We start from the raw sequence: 27,777 nt of genomic DNA on the forward strand, positions 1-27,777 counted from the left end.
CTATCTCTACCCCACCCACAGAAGAGGCCCACAGTGATGACAGCAGCTCTGGCCAACTGGATCCAGATGACCAGCCCGGACCATCGTGGGCCTCGGGACAGTTGGTTCCCCTCGCACAGGCACAGCCCAACACTGACCTTCCACCCTCTGGAAACACCAGTACAGCACCCACCCAGCGGGCCCATACCTCCGTACCCAGGACACGTCAATCAGCTATGTGTCCACCACTACAGGGAACCCAGGATAACCCACTACCCCAACAACAACAGGGACCTGGGGGCAGTGGTAGTGAGCACACAGTCCAGGGGACGGAGGCCCAGGAACACAGGGGAACTGGGAGGGCTGCTGTGAGACAGGGAGCGGACAGGCCAAGGGAACCCACTCTCCACGAGGCCCTCTCCTCCATCATGGGAGCATACCACCACTCCCAGGAGACGATGGCTATGGTCCTGGCCAAGTTTCAGGAGACCCAGCGCCTGCAGGAGGAACAGTATTTGGGCTTCAGGGAGGAACTCAGAACCATCAGCTCCGCCCTGGGCACCATCGTAGGGGTGCTGAAGGACATACAGAACACCATGAGGGACACCGTGGCACTCCAAGGGGCCCCTGACACTAGCCTGGACGATGAACTGCCCACCACCTCCGCTGGCGCTAGTGAACAGGACGCCCCACCACAGGACCACCACACCAGCACCCCACCCCCTGCAGACGAAGAACCACCCCGCAAGCAGTCCCTGAGATCCAGGAACAGGACAAAGCACGATGGCAAGACCCCTGCCAAGAAATGAGACCACCCTGATTGTCATCCCTCTGTCCCACTTTGTAACCATGTCCATATTGGAACTGCCCCAGCTCCACTTACTATGCCCATATGGGCAATGCACCTGTGAGACGAATAGACTGGACTCTGCCATGGACATTCCTCCACCATCACCCATCACCATTTTACCACCCCCTCCAATAAACAGCACTTCAATAAACACCCTTGAAGCACAAAAATCTCTGGAGTCAGTCTGTGATTTTGAAAATGTGTATTAGCTATGACAATGACAAAATCCGTTCGAAAATGTAATGTCAACATACCTATGTCACACATCACAAGTGCCCAGGAGGGCAGTCCCATTGTCAGTAGCCAGGAGGCCACCGCCAGAGTCAGTGCCCAGGAGGGCCCCGGCAGCCACAGCCCCACTGGGCAATGAGGGACCGCCATGGCAAACACCGCTGCACAGGTCACAGACAGCAAAGTCAAGCACCGCTGAACAGGGCAAAGACCGCCATGGCAAGCACAGCTGATCAGGTCAGAAACTGCTAATTCAAGCACTGCTGAACAGGGCAAGCACCGCTGAACAGGGCAAAGACCGCCATGGCAAGCACCGCTGAACAGGGCATGCACCGCTGAACAGGGCAAAGACCGCCATGGCAAGCACCGCTTAACAGGGCAAGCAACGCAAAATCAAGCACCTTTAGCACATGTGAGGCATGGGCAGTGACGGAACTGGGACCGTCACGGGGAGAGTGATGTTCTCTGGGCACCAGTCCCCCTCCAGAACCAGTGGAGAACAGCATCCACTACCTCAGTCCTTAACAGGATGAAGCACTCTGGGCACCAGTCCCCCTCCAGAACCAGTGGAGAACAACATCCACTACCTCAGTCCTTAACAGGATGAAGCACTCTGGGCACCAGTCTCCCTCTAGAACCTGTGGAGAACAGCATCCACTACCTCAGTCCTTAACAGGATAAAACACTCTGGGCACCAGTCTCCCTCCAGAACCAGTGGAGAACAGCATCCACTACCTCAGTCCTTAACAGGATGAAGGACTCTGGGCACCAGTCCCCCTCCAGAACCAGTGGAGAACAGCATTCACTACCTCTGTCCTTCACAGGATGAAGCACTCTGGGCACCAGTCCCCCTCCAGAACCTGTGGAGACTGTTATCCACTTGTGAGACTGTGGCTTTGTACTCCTCAGGATGGTACAGTGGGCAAACCACCCACTGAAAAGACTTGTGAGACTGTGGCTTTGCACTCCCCAGGATGGTACAGTGGGCAACCCACCCATTTCAAAGACTTGTGAGACTGTGGCTTTGCACTCCCCAGGATGGTACAGTGGGCAAACCACCCACTGAAAAGACTTGTGAGACTGGCTTTGCACTCTCCAGGATAAAGCAGTGGGCAAACCACCCACTGAAAAGACTTGTGAGACTGTGGCTTTGCACTCCCAAGGATGGTACAGTGGACAAACCACCCACTTAAAAGACTTGTGAGACTGTGGCTTTGCACTCCCCAGGATGGTACACTGGGCAAACCACCCACTGAAAAGACTTGTGAGACTGTGGCTTTGCACTCCCCATGATGGTACAGTGGGCAAACTACCCACTGCAAAGACTTGTGAGACTGTGGCTTTGCACTCCCCAGGATGGTACAGTGGGCAAATCACCCACTAAAAAGACTTGTGAGACTGTGGCTTTGCACTCCCCAGGATAAAGCAGTGGGCAAACCACCCACTGCAAAGACTTGTGAGACTGTGCACTCCCCAGGATAAAGCAGTGGGCAAACCACCCACTGAAAAGACTTGTGAGACTGTGGCTTTGCACTCCCCAGGATACATCAATGGGCTTGGAGCCCCTTCGTGGATCTGGCGTGGTGCTGTCATCCGGCTGAGGTGCCCCCCCTTCCCTTACCCCTGAGGTGCCTGTTGTATTTCGATCTGATGCCCCAGCAGTGTTCTCTCCGTTTCTGGACAGGTATCGTGTGTGGGCCTCGCCCATGCATTTTGGGCCCAGTGGTCCATGGACATTGAATGGTGCATACCTGCACTACTAATCGTGATGTATATTTTTTGAGTATGTATATATATATATCTGTGTTGTACCTGGCTTTTTGACAGGGTCATCCCCAAACTTTTTGCCTCCTTCCTCCTATTTTTTCTGACCTGTTGTTGTTGGCTTTTGACCTCTGGGCACTTTACCACTGCTAACCAGTGCTAAAGTGCATATGCTCTCTGGGTAAATTGTACTATTGATTGGTTTATCCATGATTGGCTATTTAATTTACTTGTCAGTCCCTAGTAGAGTGCACTACATGTGCCTAGGGCATGTGGATTAAATGCTACTAGTGGGCCTGCAGCACTGGTTGTGCCACCCACTCAATTTGCCCCTTTACCTTGTCCCAGGTCTGCCATTGCAAGGCCTGTGTGAGCAGTTTCACTGCCACTTCGACTTGGCATTTAAAAGTACTTGCCAAGCCTAGAACTCCCCTTTTTCTACATATAAGTCACCCCTAATGTGTGCCCTACGTAACCCCTAGAGCAGGGTGCTGTGTGGGTAAAAGGCAGGACATGTACATGTGTAGTTATATATCCTGGCAGTGTAAAACTCCTAAATTCGTTTTTACACTACTGTGAGGCCTGCTCCCTTTATAGGCTAACATTGGGGCTGCCCTCATACATTGTTGAAGTGGCAGCTGCTGATCTGAAAGGAGCAGGAAGGTCAAATTTAGTATGGCCAGAATGGTAGTACAAAATCCTGCTGACTGGTGAAGTCGGATTTAATATTACTATTCTAGAAATCTCACTTTTAGAAAGTGAGCATTTCTTTGACTTAAATCTTTCTGTGCCTTACAATCCACGTCTGGCTGGGCTTAGTTGACAGCTCCTTGTGCATTCACTCAGACACACCCCAAACACAGGGTACTCAGCCTCACTTGCATACATCTGCATTTTGAATGGGTCTTCCTGGGCTGGGAGGGTGGAGGGCCTGCCCTCACACAAAGGACTGCCACACCCCCTACTGGGATTCTGGCAGACAGGATTGAACTGAAAGGGGGCTTGGTGCATTTCTTAGACACTCTTTGAAGTAACCCCCACTTCAAAGGCACAACTTAGTATAAAACAGGGCCTCTGCCCTACCTCATCAGACACTTGCTGGAGAAGAAACCTGAACCAGAAACTACATCCTGCCAAGAAGAACTGCCTGGCTGCTCAAAGGACTCACCTGTCTGCTTTTCTACAAAGGACTGCTGCCTTGCTGTTGGCCTGCTGCCTGGCCGAACTCTTGTCTGGCTGTAAGAGTGCTCTCCAAGGGCTTGGATAGAGCTTGCCTCCTGTTCCTTGAAGTCTCAGGACCAAAAAGACTTCTCTCTTTCACTTGGACGCTTCGTGCGCCGAAATTTTCGACGCACAGCTTGTTCCGCGGCAAGAAAAATGCCGCACACCGACGCTGATCGACGCGACGCCTTCGGGACGACCGAAACTTTGACGCTCGGCCTCGCAAGGACAGCGCCGCCCGACTTCCAGGGAGAAATTGACGCGACGCCTGCCGTGAGAGTGAAATTTTGACGCACAGCCCCGCGGAACGACGCGCAGCCGGAAAACAAGGCGGAGAATCCACGCACAGACCCGGGACATCTGGTAATCCCTGCGATCCATAGAAGGAGACGGTCTGCGTGCCAGAAAACGACGCACGTCTTCCCCAAATGAAAAATAACGACGCAAGTACGTGTGTGAAGGGGCGCAACCAACGCACACACCATTTTTCCTCCTGTAGAACGACGCACGTCTCCCCGCGTGAAAAATAACGACGCAAGTCCGTGTGTGAAGGGGCGTAACCAACGCACACACTATTTTTCCATGCATCTCCTCTTCTGCGGCCCTCTGCGGAGATTTCCCACCAGAAACCAGGTACTTTGTGCTTGAAAGAGACTTTGTTTGCTTTTTAAAGACTTATGACACTTTATATCACTTTTCAGTGATATCTTTACAAATTCATATTGCAACTTTGATCGTTTTGACCTGCAAATACCCAGATAAATATTATATATTTTTCTAAACACTGTGTGGTGTATTTTTGTGGTGTTATATTATGGTATTGTATGATTTATTGCACAAATGCTTTACACATTGCCTTCTAAGTTAAGCCTGACTGCTCGTGCCAAGCTACCAGAGGGTGGGCACAGGCTGATTTTGGATTGTGAGTGACTTACCCTGACTAGAGTGAGGGTTCTTGCTTGGACAGAGGGCAACCTGACTGCCAACCAAAAACCCCATTTCTAACAATCTGTATATATTAGCTTACTGTATTTTGATACATTACAATGGTTGAACTCCTTTCCTTTTGTCTTTGCATTCTTCCAGGTGGGTTGGAGGTTGTTACTGTGATGTTTGGAAATGCATTGGTGTGTGTGTTGTAGTGTGCGAGGGTCGGGGTGGGGGTGTTTCGTGTGTGTGTCCCTGACTTTTGCCTCCCCCATGTCGTAGGTGCAGTACTCACCGTTGTCTTCGGCGCCGGCGTTGCTGATGATCATAGAGGAGCAGGAAGACTATCGCAGGGAGTATTTGGAGTTCCGGCTCCATGATGCCCTCCTTCCTCGTGGAGTGTGTTAAGGTGAGCGTTTTCCCATTGAAATGGCTGTTTCCGGTGTGTTTTTATCCACGGTGAATCCGCCCCGGAAAAGGTGGTGGATTGGCCTGTTGTAATACTGTGGGCGGTACATTGTCTTCCTGCTGTCTGTTGGCGGTGACTGCTGCGCTGCTTGTCTGTACCGCCGTGGCGGTCGGAGTGTTAAAGTGGCTGTCTTTGTTGGCGGTTTCTGCCATGGTCATAATTCCCTTTTTTTTTTCGCCGGCCTGTTTGCAGTCTTACCGCCGCTTTAACACCGTCCGCCAGGGTTGTAATGACCCCCTATGTGGCATTTCTTTCCATGCTGCAAGGGGCTTTGCGTTGTTTTTCAGCATGCGGTATTGATTCCACCCTTTGATGAGGGGATCTTTTTGGTGCCCAGGGACGATGCAGAGAAAATCCTGGACTGCGGGAAGAAGTCACAGGCGTTGTGTCAATCAGGTATGGTGATACAATTAATTTTCTGTTGTGCGCCAGGCGCTTCGTCGATTTTACACACGGGGAATCGGCTCCGTCATTTCAGTTCAGCTGTGCATCGATCCAGTAGGGCTGTGTGTCGAATTTCCGGTCACATGGCTGGCGCTTCATGGAATCTTCACTCAGGAAGTCGGGCTGTGTTATTCCAGGCTCGGGTATGCGGCACTATCTCTGTGCCAAAATTGCTGTGCATCATTTCCAGAAGGCTGTGCTTTGATTTTTGGCACAGAAGGACTTTCCTGAAGAGATGAAGTCTTTTTGGCCCTGCCACTTCAGAAAACAGGAGACCAGCTCAATCCGTGCCCTTGGAGAAAATTTCTCAGCAATGTCGGAGGGTAGCAGGGCAGCATAGCAACAACAGTCCCTCTCAGCAAAGTAGTCCAGATGAGTCTTTTGGACAGCCAGGCAGTTCCTATTGACAGGTTGCAGGTTCAGGTCCAGAAGTATCTGAGCTGGTGGGGTCAGGGACTGAGATGATATACCCAAAAATGCCTTTGAAGCAAGGGAGACTTCAAAGAGTTGTTTTGACTTGCACAAGTTCCCCTTTCAGTACTGGTCTGTCTGCCAGGGCCATAGTAGGGGGTTTGACAGTCCATTGTGTGAGGACAGGCCTCTAGCCTTTCAATCAATCAGGAATTTGTAAAGCGTACTATTCACCCATGAGGGTCTCAAGGTGCTGAGGAAAGGATGGGGAGGAGAGGGGGAGGGGCTGCTACTGCTAGAACAGCCAGGTCTTGAGAAGTTTCCTGAAGATAAGGAGGTCTTTGGTCTAGTGCAGGTGGGTGAGAAGAATGTTCCACATTTTGGTGGCGAGGTGCGAGAATGATCTACCACCAGTTTTAGTTCTGCGGATGCGTGGGATGGTTGTGAGGGTGAGGTCGGCGGAGAAGAGATGCGGGGTCGGGTGTTAAAGGAGAGATGTCTGTTGAGGTATTCTGATCCCGTGTTGTGCAGTGCTTTGTGGGCGTTGGTGAGAAGTTTGAAGGTGATTTTTTTGTTGACTGGGAGCCAATGCAGGTTTTTCAGGTGGTCTGTGATGTGGCAGTGGCGGAGGATGTCCAGGATGAGGCGTACAGAGGTGTTCTGGATGCATTGCAGCCTCTTCTGGAGTTTTGCCGTGGTTCCTGCGTAGAGGGCATTGCTGTAGTCCAGCTTGCTGCCAACAAGGGCTTGGGTGACTGTTCTTCTGGTTTTGGTGGGTATCCATTTGTAGATCTTTCGGAGCATGCGGAGGGTGTTGTAGCAGGAGGAAGAGATGGCATTAACTTGCTGGGTCATGGACAGTGAGGGGTCCAAGATGAATCCTAGGTTGCATGCGTGGTCAGTGGGAGTCGGAGTCGGAGCCCCATTAGTCCGGATCCATGGTCATGCTTTTTCCAATTGCATCCGTTCCTCTTTGAATCACATGGTCATTGATCAGTCTGCACTACTCAAACAGATTTTGCAATATGTATTCGGCCGAGTTCCAGTGTCTTGGCACCGCCTGTATGCTAGCTTTAACTGGGACTCTATTAGCACTGTCAATAGTCCTCAACTCCTTACGGGCTTTAAAAGAGTGGTTGAAATGAGTGTAGATTCTTCTGCAGATAGTTAGTATGTTGCTGACTTTGTCTTCTTTTTAGAAAGTCCTGCAAAATAAGGTTTTTGCAATGCGCGAAACACAGACCCTGGAGTAGCCACCAAATACCATGGCCCTAACTACATTACTGTCATTGCCCTTGGCAGCAAATCTAATTGTAAGACCTCTGGGTCACAGCCATTGAAACACCATGTTGTTAAAGTGTTCCAAAATGTTTGCAGCTGTATGGGATTTCTCCATGGTGAATATAGCTGCTGTTGCATGCAGTCAAATGCCCTTAAAAGTTTCTTCAGTGTTGAGACCTGTAGATAGCTATACCCTAACCGCCGCAAAAGAGATCCACTGTTCAGTGACACACATGTAATCAGCTGCTTGACATGTGTCTGTCATCAGATAGTGAAAACAGCACTCTGCTGAAAACCTTGTCCAGCCAATTGCAGCACATTATGATGGATAGCTGGAACAGACGCTCTGGCAAACTATGTCTGACAGGGAACCTTCCATTTTGAGCAGATGGTCACCACAAAATAGAAAGGGAGGAGGCCCAGCACTAACATTTTAGCCAGCTTCTGATTGTACAAACATGCCATTGGGTGGATGCATTTGTAGGCCCCCGCATGCCTAAGCATGCTAGCCTGGACTTTTGTCTTTTCTGGTGCCACTGGCGTAAGTGACTACTGAAAACTAAGAGGTGGTAGACTCAGTTTGTGTCATGGCTCAGTAAACATATGCTGTGATGTCTCTATCTGACTCTTCTACCATTTCGAGGTTGCTGAGGAGGGTGATACTGATACACTGCTGGGGTCAGGGCTGCCTTGCATACAGATGTCACCCGCTTCTTGCTCATCACCTTCATCTCTCACTGTAATCAGAGCTGATCCCCCTCTCTAATCACCACCACCACCACCACCTGCAGCAATTTTTTTAAGGTGCTCCTAGCATCGGATTTCTGCTGCTCATTCATATGGGTCATTTGATCTCAAGTAACATAGTGTGAACCAGGCTTTCCCATCAAACACTTGCATGGAAAATGGAGCATGTGGCAAAGTTATCCTCCTGATTGCTAATAGTTAAAAAGTCCCAAGCTGGGGAGGTGAACTTTTTTAGTGGCCCACTAGTGTCACTACCTATACCTGAAAACATGGAGATAGGTGGGTGTGTTGTCAATGACCTCTCTGCAATGTGTACTTGGGATGTTGGGACCATAGCCCTCATTATGACATTGGCGGTAAATCCCACCTACCACCATGCTGATGACTGCCAACATACGACCGTGCTGGCGGCTATCCTTTTTTCCATATTATGACACACACACACAAATCCGACAGAATCCAGCCACATACACAAATCCACCAGACCAAAGGTCAGTGAAAAAGTGGCAGACCCAACACCCATACCGTTATGCCAACAAAATAAGGCCCATCACATTACAACCCACAAATCACCATGGCAGACATTCAGCGACGGTAAACCTTTGGCGGTACACACTGCAGCGCTCATAATGGACACCCACATACAAAACACTACATTGATCAATACCAAAAACACACACCTGACACCCATACACACACACCACACCCACATACTCACGCCACTATAAAACGCACGCACACATTACCCACAACCCTTTACCAACAGCAATTACTGGCAGGAGATAGACACGAACAGCACAGAGACAACTAGACACACACACCACTCACATTCATACATCCCTCACGCACTCAACATCACACACCCTACCACATTACTCAACACACTCTCACCAACAAAAACCACACAGCACCCATGGTCCCACTAAGGCACCCCCGTTTCACTGAGGAGGAGTTAAGCCACACCTCTTTGGAGCATAGGTACAGCAGATTTCCATTGCCTGGAAGATGGAGCCATGGTGGAGAATCGTAGATAGGGTGAACACCATGGGACATCACCCAGGAACAAAGGACGGCATCAGGAAGAGGTGGAACAACCTATGGGGGAAGGTACGTTCCATTTCAGCAAGGCACCAGCTCGCCATACAGAGGAGTGGCGGTGGACCCCCGCCTCCTCCCCCACAGCTCACAGCATGGGAGGAGTAAGTAGTCAATCAATCAATCTGTCATTTGTAGAGCGCGCTACTCACCCGCTAGGGTCTCAAGGCGCTGGGGGGGCGGTCGAAGTGCTACTGCTCGAACAGCCAGGTCTTTCCTGAAGGTCAGCCGATCCTGCGTCTGTCAGAGGTGGAGCGGGAGGGAGTTCCAGGTCTTGGCGGCATGGATGTAGAACGATATGCTGCCAGCTGTAGTTCGGTGGATGCGAGGAACGGTGGCGAGGGCGAGGTTGGCAGAGCGGAGGTGGCGGTTGGGAGTGTAGAAGGTGAGTTGCTTGTTGAGGTAAGCAGGGCCGGCATTGTGGACTGCTTTGTGAGCATGGGTGAGGAGCTTGAAGGTGATCCTCTTGTTGACGGGGAGCCAGTGTAGATCGTTCAGGTGGGATGAGATGTGGTTGAGGCATGGGATGTCGAGGATGAGGCATGTGGAGACGTTCTGTATACGTTGCAGTCTTTTCTGGAGCTTGGCCATGGTTCCCGTGTAGAGAGCGTTGCTGTAGTCTAGTCTGCTGCTGACGCGGGCCTGGGTGACCATCTTTCTGGTTCCAGTGGGGATCCACCTCAAGATCTTGAAGAGCATGCAGAGGGTGTTGAAGCAGGAGGATGAAACGGCGTTGACTTGCTAAGTCATGGTGAGCGATGAGTCCAGGATGAATCCGAGGTTGCGTGCGTGGTTGGTGGGCGTCGGTGGAGTTTCTAGGGTGGACGGCCACCAGGAGTCATCCCCGGCGGAGGGGTTGGAGCTGAGGATGAGGATCTCCATCTTGTCTGAGTTCAGTTTCAGACGGCTGCTCTCCATCCAGTTGGCGATGGCCTTTATTCCATTGTGGAGGTTGATTTTGGCAGTGGCGTGGTCCTTGGTGAGTGAGAGGATCAGCTGGGTGTCATCGGCGTAGGGGATGATGTTGAGGTTGTGTGATCGGACGATGTTGGTGAGCGGTGCCATGTAGATGTTGAAACGGGTTGAGCTGAGTGAGGATCGTTGGGGAACGCCGCAGATGGTCTCGTGGCTTCAGATAGGAAGGTAGGGAGGCAGACTCTTTGGGTTCTACCGGAGAGGAAGGATGTGATCCAGTCCAGGGCTTTGTGGCGGATCCCTGCGTCGTGGAGGTGTGTGTGAAGGGTGTGGTGGCAGACGGTGTCAAAGGCAGGGAAAGGTCTAGGAGGATAAGGGCCACAGTCTAGTAGTGGCATTACTGCATCCTGAGGGACTCGCTGGAGTAGCCGGAGGACTGGACACTGGTAAGTCAACATTTAACACTTATCCCCCCCATAACTGCATGCCATCACACACCCTCACATTCCCTCCTATCACTTAACTCCATCCCACACACTGCAATCCTACCAATGCATGAACACCCCTCCCAGCCCTGCATGGACACCAGTCGCTAAAGCATGCACAGCATAGGGAAACTAACATTCCCACAATACATCACCATACATAAGCAAAAAGTAGCAGGGCAACACCAAAGATAGAGGGAAGCCAGGGATGTACAATATGTCACACACATGAAGCATAATACATCACTAACATCCCCACAGGTGCCCCAGCCAATGTCAGTGGAGAGAAGGTGCCATGACTATCCAGTCCCCCAACAGAAGATGCCCCCAGTGATGACAGTAACTCTGGACTTCAGGATCTGGATGACCTACTTGGCCCATCAGGGACCACTGGACAGCAGGTCACCTAAGCACAATCACAGTCCACCACAGATCCTCCCCAATCAGGATCCAACACCACAGCACCCACCCAGCGTACCCACACCTCTGTCCCCAGGACACGTCAATCAGCAGTCTGCTCACCTGTACAGGGACCCCAGTCCACACCTCGCCCCCAAGCCAATCATGGACTTGAGATCAGTGGCATTGGACATTCCATTCAGGGGACAGGGACACAGGCCAACAGGGACAGTAGGAGGACTGCTGTGCACCAGGGGGAGGACAGGACTAGGGAGCTGACTCTCCAGGAGGTACTGTCTGAGATCCTGGGAGCCTACCAACATTCCCAGATTACGATGGGCCAGATCTTTGCCAACCTGCAGAAAAACAGGCGGCTGCAGGAGGGACAGTTTCAGGGCATCAGGGAGGACTTGCAGGTCACCAACACCAACCTGATCTCCATAGAAGGCGTGCTGGCAGACATGGCCAACATCATGAGGGAGCAACAGCACATAAGCGGGCCCCTACCACTAGTCAGTCAACCTAACAGCCCTCCACTTCTGCTGACGCTAGTGAACAGGAGGCCCTGCCACAGAACCCACAGGCCACCAGCATCCCTTCCCCTGCAGATGGTGAACCACCCCGCAAACGTTCCCTACGACCCAAACAGAAGGCAGAGACAATTGCCAAGACCACCACCAGGAAATGAGTCTAGCCTGATTGTCTCCCTTGTGTCCCACACTGTCACCTTGTCTACCTTGAACTGCCTTTGCTCCCCTTCTCATGGCCACTTGTACACTGCCTATGTGCTACAAACAGACTGTAACAATACCCTGGACTTTCCGCCATCATCACCACATTCCATTGCACTCTCTCCTCAATTTCTTAGCACTACAATAAACACCCTTGAACACAACACAAATACTTGTGTGTCATGTGTTGAAACAGTGTATTAATGGAAACAGTTACATCCATTGCAAATGAACTGTACAGTGTTAGATCATAGAAATAATGTCCGTAGCTGTCTGCAATCAGCACATCCGTACATAGTTCACTTTGCACCAACATCTGTAAAATGATTATCCATAGGTGCCAGTAAGTAGAGGTAAAAAGTGGGTAATGCCATCATGTCACAGCCACACAGAATGCAACAATAGTCATTGAAATATGAAGTTGAACTGACTCACCTGTGTATCATTGGAAGTACTGATGGATAACTGTGGTTCTGTTGTCCTCATCCTCATCTTCAGCCTGTTCATCCTCACTGTCATCAGGGTCTCCTGCAGCCACAGGGACATCTCCAGTCTTCTCCTCCTGCAGAAAAGGTACATGGCATCCGAGGGCCAGTTTGCGCAACATGCAGCATACCACAACTATTTGGCAGACCCTGTCGGGTGAGTAACACAGGGATCCACCTGGCAGATGGAGGCACCTGTACCTGGCCTTCAGGAGGCCGAAGGTTCTCTCGATAATCCTTCTGGTTCGCCCATGTGCCTCCTTATAACGTTCTTCAGCCCTTGTCCTGGCATTCCTCACAGGGGTCAGCAGCCAGGATAGGTTTGGGTAGCCAGAGTCACCTGCAGGTATTGAGGGACAACATTAAGCCACACACTATCCTATTGGGTTAACACCAGAGGCATACACTAAAATACACTGTATGGGGACCAAGGCTCACATATTAGCCACACCCTGTGCCTCTGTAGTTGGGACATCACATTTGGGATGCTGATATCCTCATGACAAAGGCATCATGCACTGACCCAGGATACTTAGCAATGACATGGGAGATGTACGGTCAGCCAGGCACACCATCTGCACATCCATGGAGTGGAAACTCTTACGATTCTTATACACCTTTTCAGTCTGGTGGGGGCACAAATGTAACATGTGTCCCGTCAATTGCCCCAGTAGTATTGGGGATATGTCCCATTGCATAGAATCCGGCCTTCACTGTGGCCAAATCTTCCACGTGGGGGAAAGCTATGAAGCTGCACATGTGATTTACCGGGGCAGGCAAGACTCTTGCCAGCACGATTGAGAATATTGGCTGTGACATTCCTGCTGCCAATCCCACTATCACTTGAAAAGAACCAGTTGCCAAGAAATGGAGCACTGATAGCACTGGCACAGAGGGGGCATCTCAGTCGGATGACGGATAGCAGATATCAGGTCAGGCTCCAACTGGGCACACAGCTCTGTGACTGTGGCCTCTGTCCAGTCTATAGGTGAGTATAATGTGCCTGTCCTCCAGTGTAGCTAAGTCCACCAGGGGTCTGTTCACAGGGGGTGGCTCCACCTCCTATTCATATGCAGAGGTAGGTATCTAAGAGTCACAAGAGTGAGTATGCTGTCATAATTTGAACAACTAAACCACAAGATCAGTCCATGTGTTTCACTTATGTATTGGGACAGTGTAAATGTTGGAGTATGTGCCTATTCAACCTGTGAAGCAGTAACTGTCAATAGGCCTGTTTCCCCCACTGAAATGGGGACCGCCTGTCCTGTATGGAGGGACAGGTGGAAGTGAGGTAATTCTGCCGACGTTGGGCATCGTCGCCGTAGGAGGTCTTGCAGTGGCCAATGGGTATATATGCAGCAGACGTGACTGCTATTTTGTAAATCAATCTTCACTTGGTTCCTGACCAGCACCAAGAGAAGACTTACACTGTGTGTGCTGCTGTGACCTGTGTCTGGAACCTACCATGGCCCGTGTGACCGGGGAAAGTGCCCCAGCCTTCACTTCAGAGGAGTTGGAGGGACTGGTGGATGGGGTCCTACCCAGTAGGGACAGCTGTAAGGGCCTCCAGACCAACAGGTGTGCACACTTTGGGCACGATGCATGTGGCATGAATGCATGGAGATGTGTGTGAAGGCAGTGTGTAAGGGTGGGTGGGGGGGAGAGGATTGTCTGTTGGTGTTGTACATGTTGTGAAATAGCCTGTGTGTGTGTTCCAATGGAGATAGAATTGGGTATGGTGGGCCATGTGTGTGACAGGCTGGACTGTTTGTTTAATGGAGTTCTCCTCTCTGTATTATCTCTGCAGGTCAGCCCCGAACAAAAGAAGGGATTGTGGTGTGCCATCACCAAGGATGTGTGGAACCTGGGGGTCTATGGCAGGCGGAGCACCCACTATCAGAAATGGTGGGAGGACCTGAGATGCTGGGCACAGAAGACCGTGGAGGCCTAGCTGGAGATGGCCTCCCAACGACGAAAGGGTGCCCATCGGACCCTGCCCCCCCCGATGGCCCGCATACTGGTGGTGGCCTATCCTTAGCTGGATGGGCAAATTGTGCCTGGTGGTTTGGTATCCAGGTGGTGGATGTGTGTTAGTGGGGGCCCCTAATTACAGGCCAGACATTGCAGCGTGGGTCATCTCTACGGTAATGATTGCATAGCAAATACAGGTAACTATGCTTGTTAGTAGTCCATTTCAGGCAGGGCATCGTGGGTCCCAGGTGTGCTGCAGTTGTAGGGGTGTGGTTCTCATCTTGCCTTAGTGACTAGCCATATATCACTGGTAGTGGAATGCATAGTGCTTATGCCTGTTCCATGTCTGTGACGATGATGTGCATGCCAATGGTGGTGCAGTCATTGACCAAGTGTATCCTTTGTCCCCCCCCTTTCTTGTTTTGTCATCCTGTTCTTGTGTGCATTAGCATCATCTGGCAGAGGAGAAAGGGTGCTAGTGAAAGAGGGAGCAGCATCCCACAGGACCCTGGAGGCAGAGTCCACTGATTCTGAGGGAACAAGTGGGACAAAGGGCGAGGGGAGCACCACGGCGGAGACTGGAGGAGACAACACAGACTCTGATACCTCCTCCGATGGAAGCTCCCTGGTGGTGGCAGACACCTCTGTGACCACTTCAGCTGCCGGTACAGCTGCCATCCCCATATCAGCACTAGCCTCCCAGGAGGCCCTCAACGAGTTGCCCGTGCCCGCTCACCTAGGAGGGTGGGCATCTCCTTCACCCCAGGCACCTCAGGCCCTGCCCCAGTGAGCCCATTGCCCTAAGTGAGGAGGCTATTGATCTCCTGAGATCGATCTCTGTAAGGCAGTCAACCATTGTGAATGCCATCCATGGGCTGGTATCCCAGATGCAGCAAAGCAATGCATTCCTGGAGGGCATTCACAGTGGATTTGTGGCCCAACAGAGATCGATTCAGGCTCTGGCCTCCTCTCTGATGGCAGCCATTGTCCCTGTTTTTACCATCCCCCTCTCCAGTGGCACAGGCAAACACCAGACAGTTGCAGACACAACAACCTCCACTACCTCCACTGTCTCCCCCTCCTCCTCCTTCTCCACCTCCTTTCCATTCACATCCTCACTCACACCTGAATGCACTGCAACATCATCCACCACCAGCATTACCACACCAGGCAGCACACACACCTCACTAGCAGACACCTCCGCAACATCCATGCACACATCCCCTGTGTCCTCTCCCACCCTGTCTGTCCTCCCCCGAAGGACACAAACGCAAGCATTCACACACCCAAAAGCCATCCACCTCACATCAGCATACTACCCATGCACCCACGTCCAGCAGACATATACCTCCAATAACCACTCCCACATCCTCCACTCCCATTAGTCCTCCCTCCTCCTGCCCTACCATCCCTAAAAAAAAGTAATTTCCTAATTTGACCTATAAAGAAGGGAGAGGGGCCTGCACCACCAGGCAGAGAGGGGAGGAGCCCATCCACCTCTGCAAGGAAGGGTAAGGGACCCACACGCCATGTACTGGAGGAGACAAAGCACTCTACACATGGAGGCTGTCAGGCTGACACCTCCACCACCAGCTGTCACGGGCCCCCACCACCAGCTGAGGAAGGGCAGCCATCAGAAAGTGCAGAGGCTGCCCAGGAGGCTTCTCCATCAACCACCACAGTGCAGCCATCAGACAGTGCAAAGGCTGCCCAAGAGGCTTCTCCATCCACCACTACAGTGCAGCCATCAGACAGTGCATAGGCTGCCCAGGAGGCTTCTCCCTTCACCACCAAAGTGCAGCCATCAGACCGTGGAGAGGCTGCCCAGGAGGCTCCTCCATTCACCACCACACTGCAGCCATTACTGCCAGCGGATGCCATATAGGCCACACTCTAAGGGCTGCTCTGCGAGGTGCCCCCCCCAGAACCAGTGGGAAAGTCACCCACTCCAGAGACTGTGGCCTTGCACTCCCCACTAAGAGCATTGAGCATGTGCCCCCTCCAGAACCAGTGGGGAAGTCACGCACTCAAGCGACTGTGGCCTTATACTCCCTAGGACAGAGCAATGGGCATGTTGCTCTCTCCATAGCCAGTGGGAAAGTCACCCACCTGAGAGAATGTGGCCTTGCACTCCCCAGGACAGAGCAATGGGCATGGAGCCCCCTCCAGAACCAGTGGGGAAGTCACCCACCTGAGAGACTGTGGCCTTGCACTCTCCGGGACAGAGCAATGGGCATAGAGCCCCCTCTAGAACCAGTGGGGAAGTACTCTCCCATCCGCCTGAGGTGCCTTCCCACTTGCAAAATGATGCCCCTGCATTGTTCTCTCCAGATGTGTCAGGATACAGGTTGGGCCTTGGAATTTGCCCTGTGGCCTTGTGTGCCCTTAAGACATTGGACTGGGTATTGGCCCTTTATATACATCTGTAAATATATTTGGTTTGTGTGGTGGGTTTTGCTATGCTAATACGCTGTCAGTACTTCACCAATCTGGTCCGTGTTTTATTATGCCGCATGTCGTGTGCCATTGGTTTATGTGTGCAGCTGGTTGTTTGTATGGTGTGTTTGAGGAAGGTGTGTGTTGTGCATGTCACTCTTGTTTTCCTCCCACCCTCCCTTGTGTGCTAGGTGGCTGTACTCATTGTTGTCGTCTTCGTTGGTAACTGGTGTTCCAGGTGGAGCAGTACGTAGAAGATCATCGGGAAAACTTGCAGATAAGGTTCCATGGTGGCGTAGTTCTTCCTTGTGTCTCCAATGGTTAGTCCTTTCACTTCTGAGCTTTTTCCACCAGGCTTTTGTTGGTGTTAGTACCACCCCGGAAAAGGTGGAGGTTTGCTGCGTCTTAATATGGTGGGCAGTACTTTGTCTTCCGTCTGGCTGTTGGCGGCTACCACCGCGGTGAGTGTTATTTCCGCCCTGGCGGTTGGTGTGGTACATTGGCTGTTTATGAGAGTTATCACTACCATGATAATAATTAGGCGGTACTTACCACCAGCCTTTTGACGGTATTACCACCACTTTACCACTTTACCACTCACCGCCAGGGTCATAATGCGGGCCCCTGGCCAAATCTCGGTCCAGCTGGGTTCTTCTTGGTGGAGATGATGCAGGTGGAGCTCTTTTAACCTGTTGCTTTCAGGGAGTCCACTCCTTCTAATTTCTGAAGCAAGGCAAAGTCCATAAAGCTGTAGTTCTAAAGTGAGCAGCAGGTGCAGTCCTTCTAAGTGCAATTCTCTTGGTGCAGACCAGGGGCTCCAGCAGGGCAGTCCTTCTTCTCTTGTTATTTCCAGGCAGAGATCTAAGTTGCTGGGCAACTCTCCCAAATGTATTCAGTGTACCTGACTGGCAAGCGGGTGGGCACCCCTGACCAATGGGGTACGGAGTGCCACTCTCTGGGTTGACCACTTCCTGTTTAATGTGACAAAAATCAATCACAGGAAGCACTATTCCTCAAAATCCAAAATGGTGAAAGTCTCTTCATGGTGTTAAGATCTGGCTGAGACATCCCACCTGTGTTTGCTAATTTCTTTAACACTCACCTCCCAGCCACTCTGATAATTTAACTGATGGGGCTCCCATCTGGCTGGGGTGGCAGTCTGGCTATGGACGTACAGGTAGTGTAGGAAAGTCCTCCTTTTTTGCCCTGGTCACCTCAAACCTTTTGGACAGATACTGGTGGTTACTGACTCTTGGCTTTACCCTGGGTACAGCTTACCAGTCCCAGGGTCAGTGCTCTATGTAAAGTGGATATGCAAATTAGGCTAATTATAACTGGCAAAATTAACCTACCTATAAGTGCCTAGTATATGGTAGGGCATGTAGGTTTAGGGACCACAGCATGGGTAGTGCCCCCATAGGTGCATTGCTGAGGTGGCCAGTGTCATTTTAAAGGTAGGCCTGCCTTGCTGGCTGCTTTTAAATTAAAGTTACATGGAAATTCAGCTTTGGAATTAAAAGTAGTTCCAAAGTCTTAAATAATCTTATTTTTACAAATAAGCCACCCCTAAGGTGTGCCCTATGTGCTCCTAGGGACGGGTGCCATGTAACTATAAGCAGGACCTTATAGAAATAGTTTTATAAGCCCTGGTGAGGTAAAACAGACAAATGTGTTTGTCCCTCATTGTAGTGAATGGCCTCCATAGCCTAGAATGGGAAGACTTTTTTTTTACTTTAATAGTCCCCTTAAGCAACCAATACCTCAAGTTTGGTATCAAATTAATTGTTATAATTAATCCCACAACTTCTAGTTGTTGTATTTAACATAGGTTCAGGTAAAGAGTTTTAAACTTTACCTGAAAAGTTGCCAACTTTAGCCCTGCAGTGATTTTGCTGCTTTGCTCTTATTGGCTAGCCTCTGGCAGCCTGGCTCAACACAAAGAGATGTGCCTGGGGAAGGAGATCTTCCCTCAGCAGATGGGGAAGCAGGAAGGGGGAGTGCTGCCGAGCTGGTCTTCAAAGGCAGGGAAAGACATTTGGAGCAACCCAACACCTCCCTCACATCCTGCAAACCCAGACAATAAGGTGCCCCTTGATTAGATTAGGAGAGGGCAGGAGAGGGGTGTGTTTAGGATTTTTAGCCAAACCAGTGGGTGGGCTCAACCAGATGTAACCTTCAAAAATCATTGTCAGCCATGATGGATTTTTTAGGAATGTTGCTCCCTGGGATTGATTTTTCCCACACTTCCCAGGAAGTGGTCATCACAGGGGGAAGGACCCTGTACCTGATTGGAGAACCAGGACCACCCTGTTGTTCACCCAGAAACAAGGATAAAATTGGCAGACCTGCACCCAACCTTAGATCCCTACAAGGACGATGTATAGTAGGAGAAGGACTGCCCTGCTGGACCCCTGGCCTGCACCTGGACACTGCACTCTGGGGGACTGCATCAGCTGCACACTTGGACTTCACCACAAGAATGACTTTGCCTAGATTCAACTGGTTAAAGGAGGGACTCCCTGTTTTCTATGGGTGAAAACTTGCTAACCAGAGTCCCTTGCACCAACTCCTGAAGAAACCAACCAGCTGACCACTGTCCAGTAGGCAAAAAGGATTTTGCACCATGTGCATTCTGGGAGTTGTAGTCCGCACCCTCAAGGAGCATCTCAGAGCTTATGGAACCTTGGGGTGAGCTGTGGACATCAAAAGAATCATAAAGGAACATCTAGAGGAATTTCCAGAAGTTTGGAAAAGTTTGGAGAACTTTCGGAAAAATGCTCCATAAAGGGAGCGACCCTCTGCGGCAACTATAGCCGGCTTGCCTCAACTGCGACTCAGCATGACTTGCAGGTTCGTCCCAGTGAAGAAAATCTCCAAAAAAGTGACTACGTCCGAACGTAGGAAGTTGACCGGGACCTCCCAGGCAGTGTCTCCGAAGAGGGCTCTAGGGTCATTGGATCAAGATTCAGGTCCACCCCCCTCCCCTTGTTGAAGGATTTTCATCTCGAAAAAACAACTAAGTCCGAAGGTAAAAATCTCCACTGAGGGCTATTGCGACGCGTATCCAAGGAAGAGTTCCAGGAAGTCAGATTGGACTGGCAACTTGGTCCTGCTGAAGAAAATCTCCAGAAAAACGACTAAGTCCAAAGGTAAACTTTTGAATGAGGCCTCCCGCGAGCTGTAGCCGAGCAGGGCTCCATCGCAGTCGACCTTAAAGTTTGACTTTGCCCCGGTTGAGGTGCGACCAGATGACCAGATAGAAGCTATTCGTTTCTAAGCGCTAAAAAGCATTAATTCTTTAAAAAATCATATCTCAGGTTCCCTTCATGCAATTTTATTTGTTTTGGTGTCATTCCAAAGCTATTTTTACAGATTAGTTTTGGATTTTTTTTAACAGTTTCCTGTGTTTTATTTAATTACTGTTTTGTGATATTTGACTGCTTTACGCTTTGTCTCCTAAGTTAAGCCTTGTCGCTCATTGCCAAGCTACCAAGGGTTGAGCTAGGTTTAATTTACTGAGACCTAAGTAATGGTTAATGACCTATTGCTAAGTGTAGGTTTTTACCTGCCCTTACCAATAACTAATTTTCCAACAGTTAGGTTTTCATGCCAGTTATAATTAAGCCTAATTTGCATATACTTTTAATCGGAGCACAGGCCCTGGGTCTGGTTAGCAGATCACAGGGCATCCTCAGTGTCTGAAAATCAGTATCGGTTAGTCACAAAATGGGGGTGAAAAGTTGGGGGACACTGCAAAAGCCATATTTTCCCACAGTATCAGTTTACTATTCCTAGCTCCACATTGTCATATATTCCAGACATATATGTTCAATTTAGGTACATATATGTGATGTAAGTATAGAAAATCTGTACTTGACTTACCTGCTGGTATTTTTCTCTTTTTAATATTTTGTCCTTATTATGTTGTACACTCACTATTCTGACTTTGATATTTGGTATGCATACCATATCTCAACACTTTGTCCATCTATCTTGATTGACCACTGTGATGAAACCTCTTCTCTATTCCAACAAGTCATGCATACCTTGCTGATATTCCTGACAGCAAAGTGCACTGTTGATGAGCATAAGAAGACAATCTCATTCACAGAAGACTTCTGTCAGAGATGGATTTTTCCTTCAGTCAACATCATGACTCAAATGAGAGAGAACATGTGTTTTGACTTTATTTCATGGTACGCATTTTAAAGACTCTTCCGCCAGGTTTGGCAAAATGGGGCATACTTCAGAACCCTTCATTGATGACAGACACCATGGCATCTTCATCAGCAATCAAACATCACTCAAACTTCAGCTACCTAAGCTGGCCTCCATTTGTTTTATTTACCTTTACTTCTTAACACAAATGTAGGCTTTACTCCTAGACCTCTAGCATCAAATGGCTTCTTAGGCCTAGATGGCTCATCTGTTAGGATGCAGTTTATCTTGTCCTTAATAAGTATCTGCCTGAACACATGCAGATCTGCAGATCATATTCAAAATATAGCAACTCATTCAACCAAGGACATTCATAAAAGGGGGCACATTTCTAAACATTTAGCAGCCTTTCCTTGGTTGCAATTTCATGAATGCTTACACTTCAACATTCTGTGAAACTGCCTGCTCTAGAAATCTTATTTTCATGCTTAAAATATGGTCAGTTTTGCCCAGCAAGATCTTTAGAATTTCTCATTAACAATTTTCTGGTTGTTCTGTGTTGGTGATGCCTTTTTAGGAGCTAATATATTTACACTGACTTACCGGTCAGCAGGGAGTCCTAATGCACCATGCAAAAGAATGGCAGGTATCCGGTCGTGGTCTTTCAGTGTTTGCCTATAAAGCTTCTTTAGTTGACAAACTCCTAGAAGACAACACATTTAAAATTCCCTACTAACCTTAAGGTCTAGCACGGGAACACCTTGCAGTTGCAGGGGCTCATGGAACAATGAAAATGTGAAATAATGCAGGTATTTGAGTCTAATGATACTAAAAGTACCACCTTACATCCAGGAGCTTTAGCATCAATGCCACTGGATGGCCTTCATGATATGTTATGTTAACTGTATTTCAAACGTGTGCTGTTGCTTGTGGGTGTATCATGGTTCTGTAGCAGGTGTATGAGGCTTGCCTCAGGTGATCTTACTTAAAGAGCCATGTCTGCACATTCCCATGGAATTCAAAAGGGGAAAAGAGGCTCTGATGTTTTTTGAGAGGTTGTTCCTGTTTTTAGAAACAATGTTTGAGAAGGCACGACCCCCTGACCTGCTTTTGTGTATGAGGTGGCTGTGCTAGTTGCAGGAAAGTACCCTATTTTTGGCATGGTTACCCCCACATTTTGCATGCTGTCAGTATACTTTGACTGCTTTTACTGGTATCCTGCTAACCAGGGCCCAAGTGATTGTGCTCTCTTCCTCTACATTGGTTAGATAGGACTTTGCACACCCCACAATTGGCATACTGGTGCCCCAATATATTTTGGTACTTAGGTACACGGGGCATTGGGGCACCAGAGGCTCCCCATGGGCTGCAGCATGCATTATGTCACCCATGCAAAATGTGTCTGCAGGTGTGCCATTGCAGCTTGCATGAAAAGGTGCATGCCTCTTTCACCAGAGGTCACTGCACCAGGTCACTGTAAGTCCCCCCTATAGTAGGTCCTCCTAGCCCAGAGGGCAGGGTGCATGTTCCTATGTGTGAGGGCATGCAGCATAAGCAGAGATACCCCTATAAATTCCAGCTCCATTACACTGGAAATTGTAAGTGCGAGGAAACCATTTTACCCATGGACTGGACACAGGTCACCTGTGTCCAGCTACATGATGGTAACTCTCAACCTGGGCCTGGTTGGCATCAAGCATGTCAGAATCATACCCCAAAACTCTTGCCAGTATTGGTTGTATGGGTCCATGCACTGTGGAGGCTCCTTAGAGGACCCCCAAGTATTGCTCCTACCAGCCTTCCAGGGATTTGCAAGCAGCACACACTGATGTCTCCCTCCAGATGGGTTTTTGCTCTCCTGCTGCTTGACCTGCTCAAGCAGGGGAAGTCATAACAAACAATTCTGTTTGGGAGAGTGAGGCCACACCCTCTATCCTTGGAAATAGGTGTTACATGGCTTGGGAAGGGTAGTCTCCCCAAGCCACCGGTATGCTTTGAAGGGCACATTTGGTGCCCTCCTTGCATAAGCCAGTTTGCACCTGTCCAGAGACCCCAGTCCCAGCTCTGGCATGAAACTGGACAAGAAAAGGGGAGGAACCACTCCCCTGTCCATCACTGCCCGAGGGGTGGTGCCCAGAGCTCCACCAGGTGGGCACTTGATTCTGCCATCGTGAATCCAAGGTTGGCAGACACTCCTGGGAGTATCTGAGTGGCTGGGTCAAATAGGTGACATCATACCCCCCCCCGATAGGTGGGCTCCCTACTAGGTGACCTTTCCCCCTTCCTGGTCTGTTTAGGGTCTCCCTCCTGGGTGGGTCCTCAGATTTGATGTGCAAGATTCCAGCAGGACTCCTCTGCATCATTTACTTAATCTTTTGGCCACAGTGACTGCAACTTCAGTGATGACTCCACTCTGCAAAATTGTTTGTCGAGCTCTGAACTTGGTTGAATTAATTTTAATCATACTTCATTATGCCAATATGTAGATTATGCAGTTCCTCCAGCAACCTGTCTGTGTCACTAATCTTGTTCCTAACACCACTATTTATATACCCTTTCTAGGTATAGTATTCAATGGAGTTAGGAAGGGGCAGCTCATGATTGGCTTCTATATCAATATATAGTAACAAGTTCTGTAATCTGAACTAAAGTGCTCTTTCACCCAATAGGTATTATCTGCCTATAAACGTATTACTACGTGGCATTAAATGAATCAACATAAACACAATAAGGTTGTTTTACGTCACCAACTTTCTTGTGAATGTAAAAGAACATCTTGATGAGGTCCTTGGTGTGTGCCCTGGGAAGGAGTGGTACAAAGTTGCTAATTGGCAACTAATATCTCTGAAAAAGAGCCCAAGAAGAGATTAAAAATATCATGATTATAGCAGCGGAACTGGGATAAGCCACATTTTAAGAGCAAATTATGTTACAGTGATGACCCCTTCTCATTCTCTTTCATCCTTACTTAGCCTCTAATTGCTAATTAGGGTGGAGGGTTGAAGATAAGATGGTGAAGAGGAAACGACAGAAAAGTATCATAAGTACTTTCTTTACTTTCTGTTCCTGCAGCTGCACAGGTGACTCATCAGGAGAGGCACAGCAGGGACAGTGCCAGATGTGCCAAAGGAGAAACCAGTCGTAGGACCTTCTGCACCTGGCTTCCACTAATTGACACCTACAGTGTGATTTACTGCTGATAGGGGAATACGTTTTTCAGGGCTTTTAAAAAGTAAAGCATCTCTTCTGTTCCCTGGGGGTCTCAAAGGTGGCAGTGGTGGGTAAATCTAGGCTATGATGTACAATGTGTAAACATCTTACCGCACCATCAGTGACGTCAGAAAACTATCAAAAGGTCCAAGGATCTCTGTTTGCATATAACACTTAAACAAAGTAGGTGGTTTCTGCTGAGTTGGAGAGTCCCCTCTTTTGATCCCTGTGAAACATAAGGGCATATTTACAAGAAACTGATGGATCAGTGCTGACACATCAGTTTTCTTCTGTCACCCCTGCCCCACCTAACCACACCATGGGTGTGTGGTATTTACAATACGGCGAACCATGGTGGTCGTTAGGACAATAGTGTCAGAATGTTTTACACTATTGTGGTGCTTTGCTGCAGTACCATCGAATATGTTGACACTAGTGCAAGGAGGCCTATAGGTATCTATGAGTGTGTCATTTTAACGCCTGCTTTGAGCAGGCGTTAAAACTGATGCCAAGAATTGTCCTGTGAATTCTTGTAGATATCACAATGCCATTTTTGGAGGCCCCATAGTGCCGGAACGGCCCTCTTGCATAAATTATGCCTGTCACAGGCATAGTGTGTTGCAAGGGAGTGCAAAGTTGCGCAATACAGCTCAGTAAAAAAGCCTTCTAAATGCTACATTATCATAAGAAAATGACGTTAATGTGATGCAGGAAGACGCTAGAGATTTGTAAATAAGCATCATTGTGTCATGGAAATGTTTTCCTCTACATACAGAAGAGACTGCAGCAAATCATCTACAAATTATGCAGTAGGAGTTGGATGATTGAGGAGGCCTCACTGATTTTGTTTTCACTTGTATTTTTGTTATAGCTATGCAAGAATATGCAAGAATATTGTTTACTGTTTTTGGGATATGTACTGCTACTGCAATACAATTAATTTGCTTTAATTGAACTCCCCCCCAACAAAAAAAAAACTGTGAACATTATTATGGTTTTAATAATCTAGATAATTCATTAACAACACAACCGCACTGCCTTGTACCAAATCAAGGAAAATAACTCAACCTTTACTTATGAAAATAAGCTGGAGTCAGAGTACTGTGCAAGGTGGATGCAAACTTCAGCAACATTCATATTCGGTCAAATCTAGCTTATGTCAACACTTCCCGGAACGCTGGCATCAACTTTTGATTATGTTTTATGCCGAGCGCCCTGATTCAATCAGCTGCAAGTGTTTTCCGTAGACATGCCTGACCTTTAAGCTGACTCCATTGTCAGCTTTGTAGACGACAGCATGCGTTTCACTGTGTCAATGATGATGTACATTTTGATCTAACAGTGTCTAGTGGGCTTTCTTATCTGCAATCGATGCTGATGTAAACGCTGCCCCCTTCTCGGCAGCTGGGAATATATGGACTGGCTCCTGTTGTGTCTGCTTAAACTTTGTCTGATCGCATTTCATTTCGAGGCTCCACTAGTAATCCCTGTATCTTGCAAGGATCAGGGCTGTAGTCAAGGATCAGGCTGCAGTGAAATTGGAAAAAATTTGCATTTAAATTGCGCCTTTTTAGAATGAGTTTTATGCCATGACTGCTCATTGAAGAACATCCAGCCTGGCAACCCGGCGCAACAAGCAGCCATTGTGCAGCAGGAGTCCAGAAGCAGCACACGAAGCTGTGGGAGACAAAGTGACAGAGACTGAAGGCACCTCCTCCCAGCAATCACCCCAGAGAGAGACCATTGTTCAGCTAAGCTGTTATGGTCCATTTTATTAGACCCCGCTACAAACAGCATTTACTGTAATTGCCAGCCTATTGTCGAACGGGGGATGTGCACTTCTGCGTGCTGTGAACGTGACAAGAACACGGAATTTGAATTTCTCGACAGAAAAAACGTACATGCAGTACATAATGTCAAAGACTGTACATCGATTTTATTGCACTGAGAACGTTTGCAGGTTGCTTGTTGATGCAGATAGTTACTAAAAAATATCTGTCGCATGTGGGGGTCTGTTCACAAAGGAATTTGGAGTAGGTTAAATAGTATCCCTGTAGGACTCACAATTAATGAAAATAAAAGGCATTGAGCTCTCGTTTTTACTATCAAGGAGTGCAACATTTCTGGGTGAACTGAAAAGTGCAAATGCATTATATGTGCTGAACCTACATCAGAGATGCCTAAGGTCCCGTCAAGAGTTTGAAAGCAAAAAACACACCTTCACTCTTTTCCTCATGTAAAAATGGAGTCATTTATAGCATCTAATAATCAACAGCACATACCTTATGGCTCTTTCTTAGATGCAATAAATAATGATCCAATTGTAGAATACTCCCAGTTAGGTCATTGGGGTGAGTTGCTGGTTCGCTACCATTTAGGGAGGAATGTAAGAATATAATTGCTATGAAAACATCCATGGATTGAACGGTGGATTTTTAGTATCCCTAACATGTTAAGCGGGACTGGATATGTGGAATCTCACAATGTATTCCCATTTTCGTGGTACATGTTAGTGCCACGTTAGCAGGTGGAAATACCCGCATCTGACATTGGCAAAGGAGGAATGTCTGCTTGAATCTCTTCGACAGCCAACAGAATCAGTCTTCCTGTTCCGAACTGTGATGCCAGATTTAAATCCATGTTGTAAGCTTATCGAGAAGGAACATTCAAAGATCGTGAATTGTAAGTGTTTTTTTTTCTTCTGATGCTAACTGAATCAACATCTCTGTCCAGCATTGCAGCCAGAGTAGACGTTCATGGTAATAACAAATGGATAAAATATAAAAACGTTTTTTGCTTACCCTGCCGAAACAAATCATCTCCAGTTGGTTGAAACAATTTTAAAGTCACATGATGACAAACAAATGGCCCTCCTAGTTAAAGGAATAAATAAAGGTAATATTCTTTGTTCATCAATGTCTTCCAGGTCATGTTGTGTGTTTCCAGAATATAATTTCCAAGTGCCTACTATTGGAAGATGATTTATCAGTAGGGGTTAGCATGTACACCACAATAAGGCCACAATCATAATATAAGGTCCAGACAAGGTCCCACTAAATTAAGCCCTTGCTCAACCCTTGGTAGCTGGCAACAGGCAGACAGGCTTGAATTAGGAGACAGGTGTGAAAAACATTTAACAACACAAAAACATTAAATAAGTAAGACACAGCACACAATAAGAATAGGAAATATTGTTATAAGTAAAATGACACCAAAATGGGAACTAGAGATATTAATTTTTAAACGTTTAAAGTAAAACTAGTGCTCAGAAGTAAATAGTGCTCAAGGGGTTAAAAAAGGTTGCCTGGACCAGCAAAATGACAAGAGCTCCAGCTGCCCGGAATGTAAAACTTTTACACTTACTTCAGTAGTGTTTCTTGATGCAGAAAAGTGGTCCACAAGACCAATCCAAATTTCCAGAATCTCTGAGTTACTCCTTGCCTCGTCATTACTACGATTCCCACAATGCACCTGGCCAAATCCCTAAAAGTCCACTGAACACTGTCCGGCTGGGGTCTTCTGGCAGGAGTTAATGCAGGTGACTCTTGGTAGTTACTTTATACTTGTC

This window comes from Pleurodeles waltl, chromosome 3_1, assembly GCF_031143425.1.
Source record: "Pleurodeles waltl isolate 20211129_DDA chromosome 3_1, aPleWal1.hap1.20221129, whole genome shotgun sequence".
NCBI lineage: Eukaryota > Metazoa > Chordata > Amphibia > Caudata > Salamandridae > Pleurodeles > Pleurodeles waltl.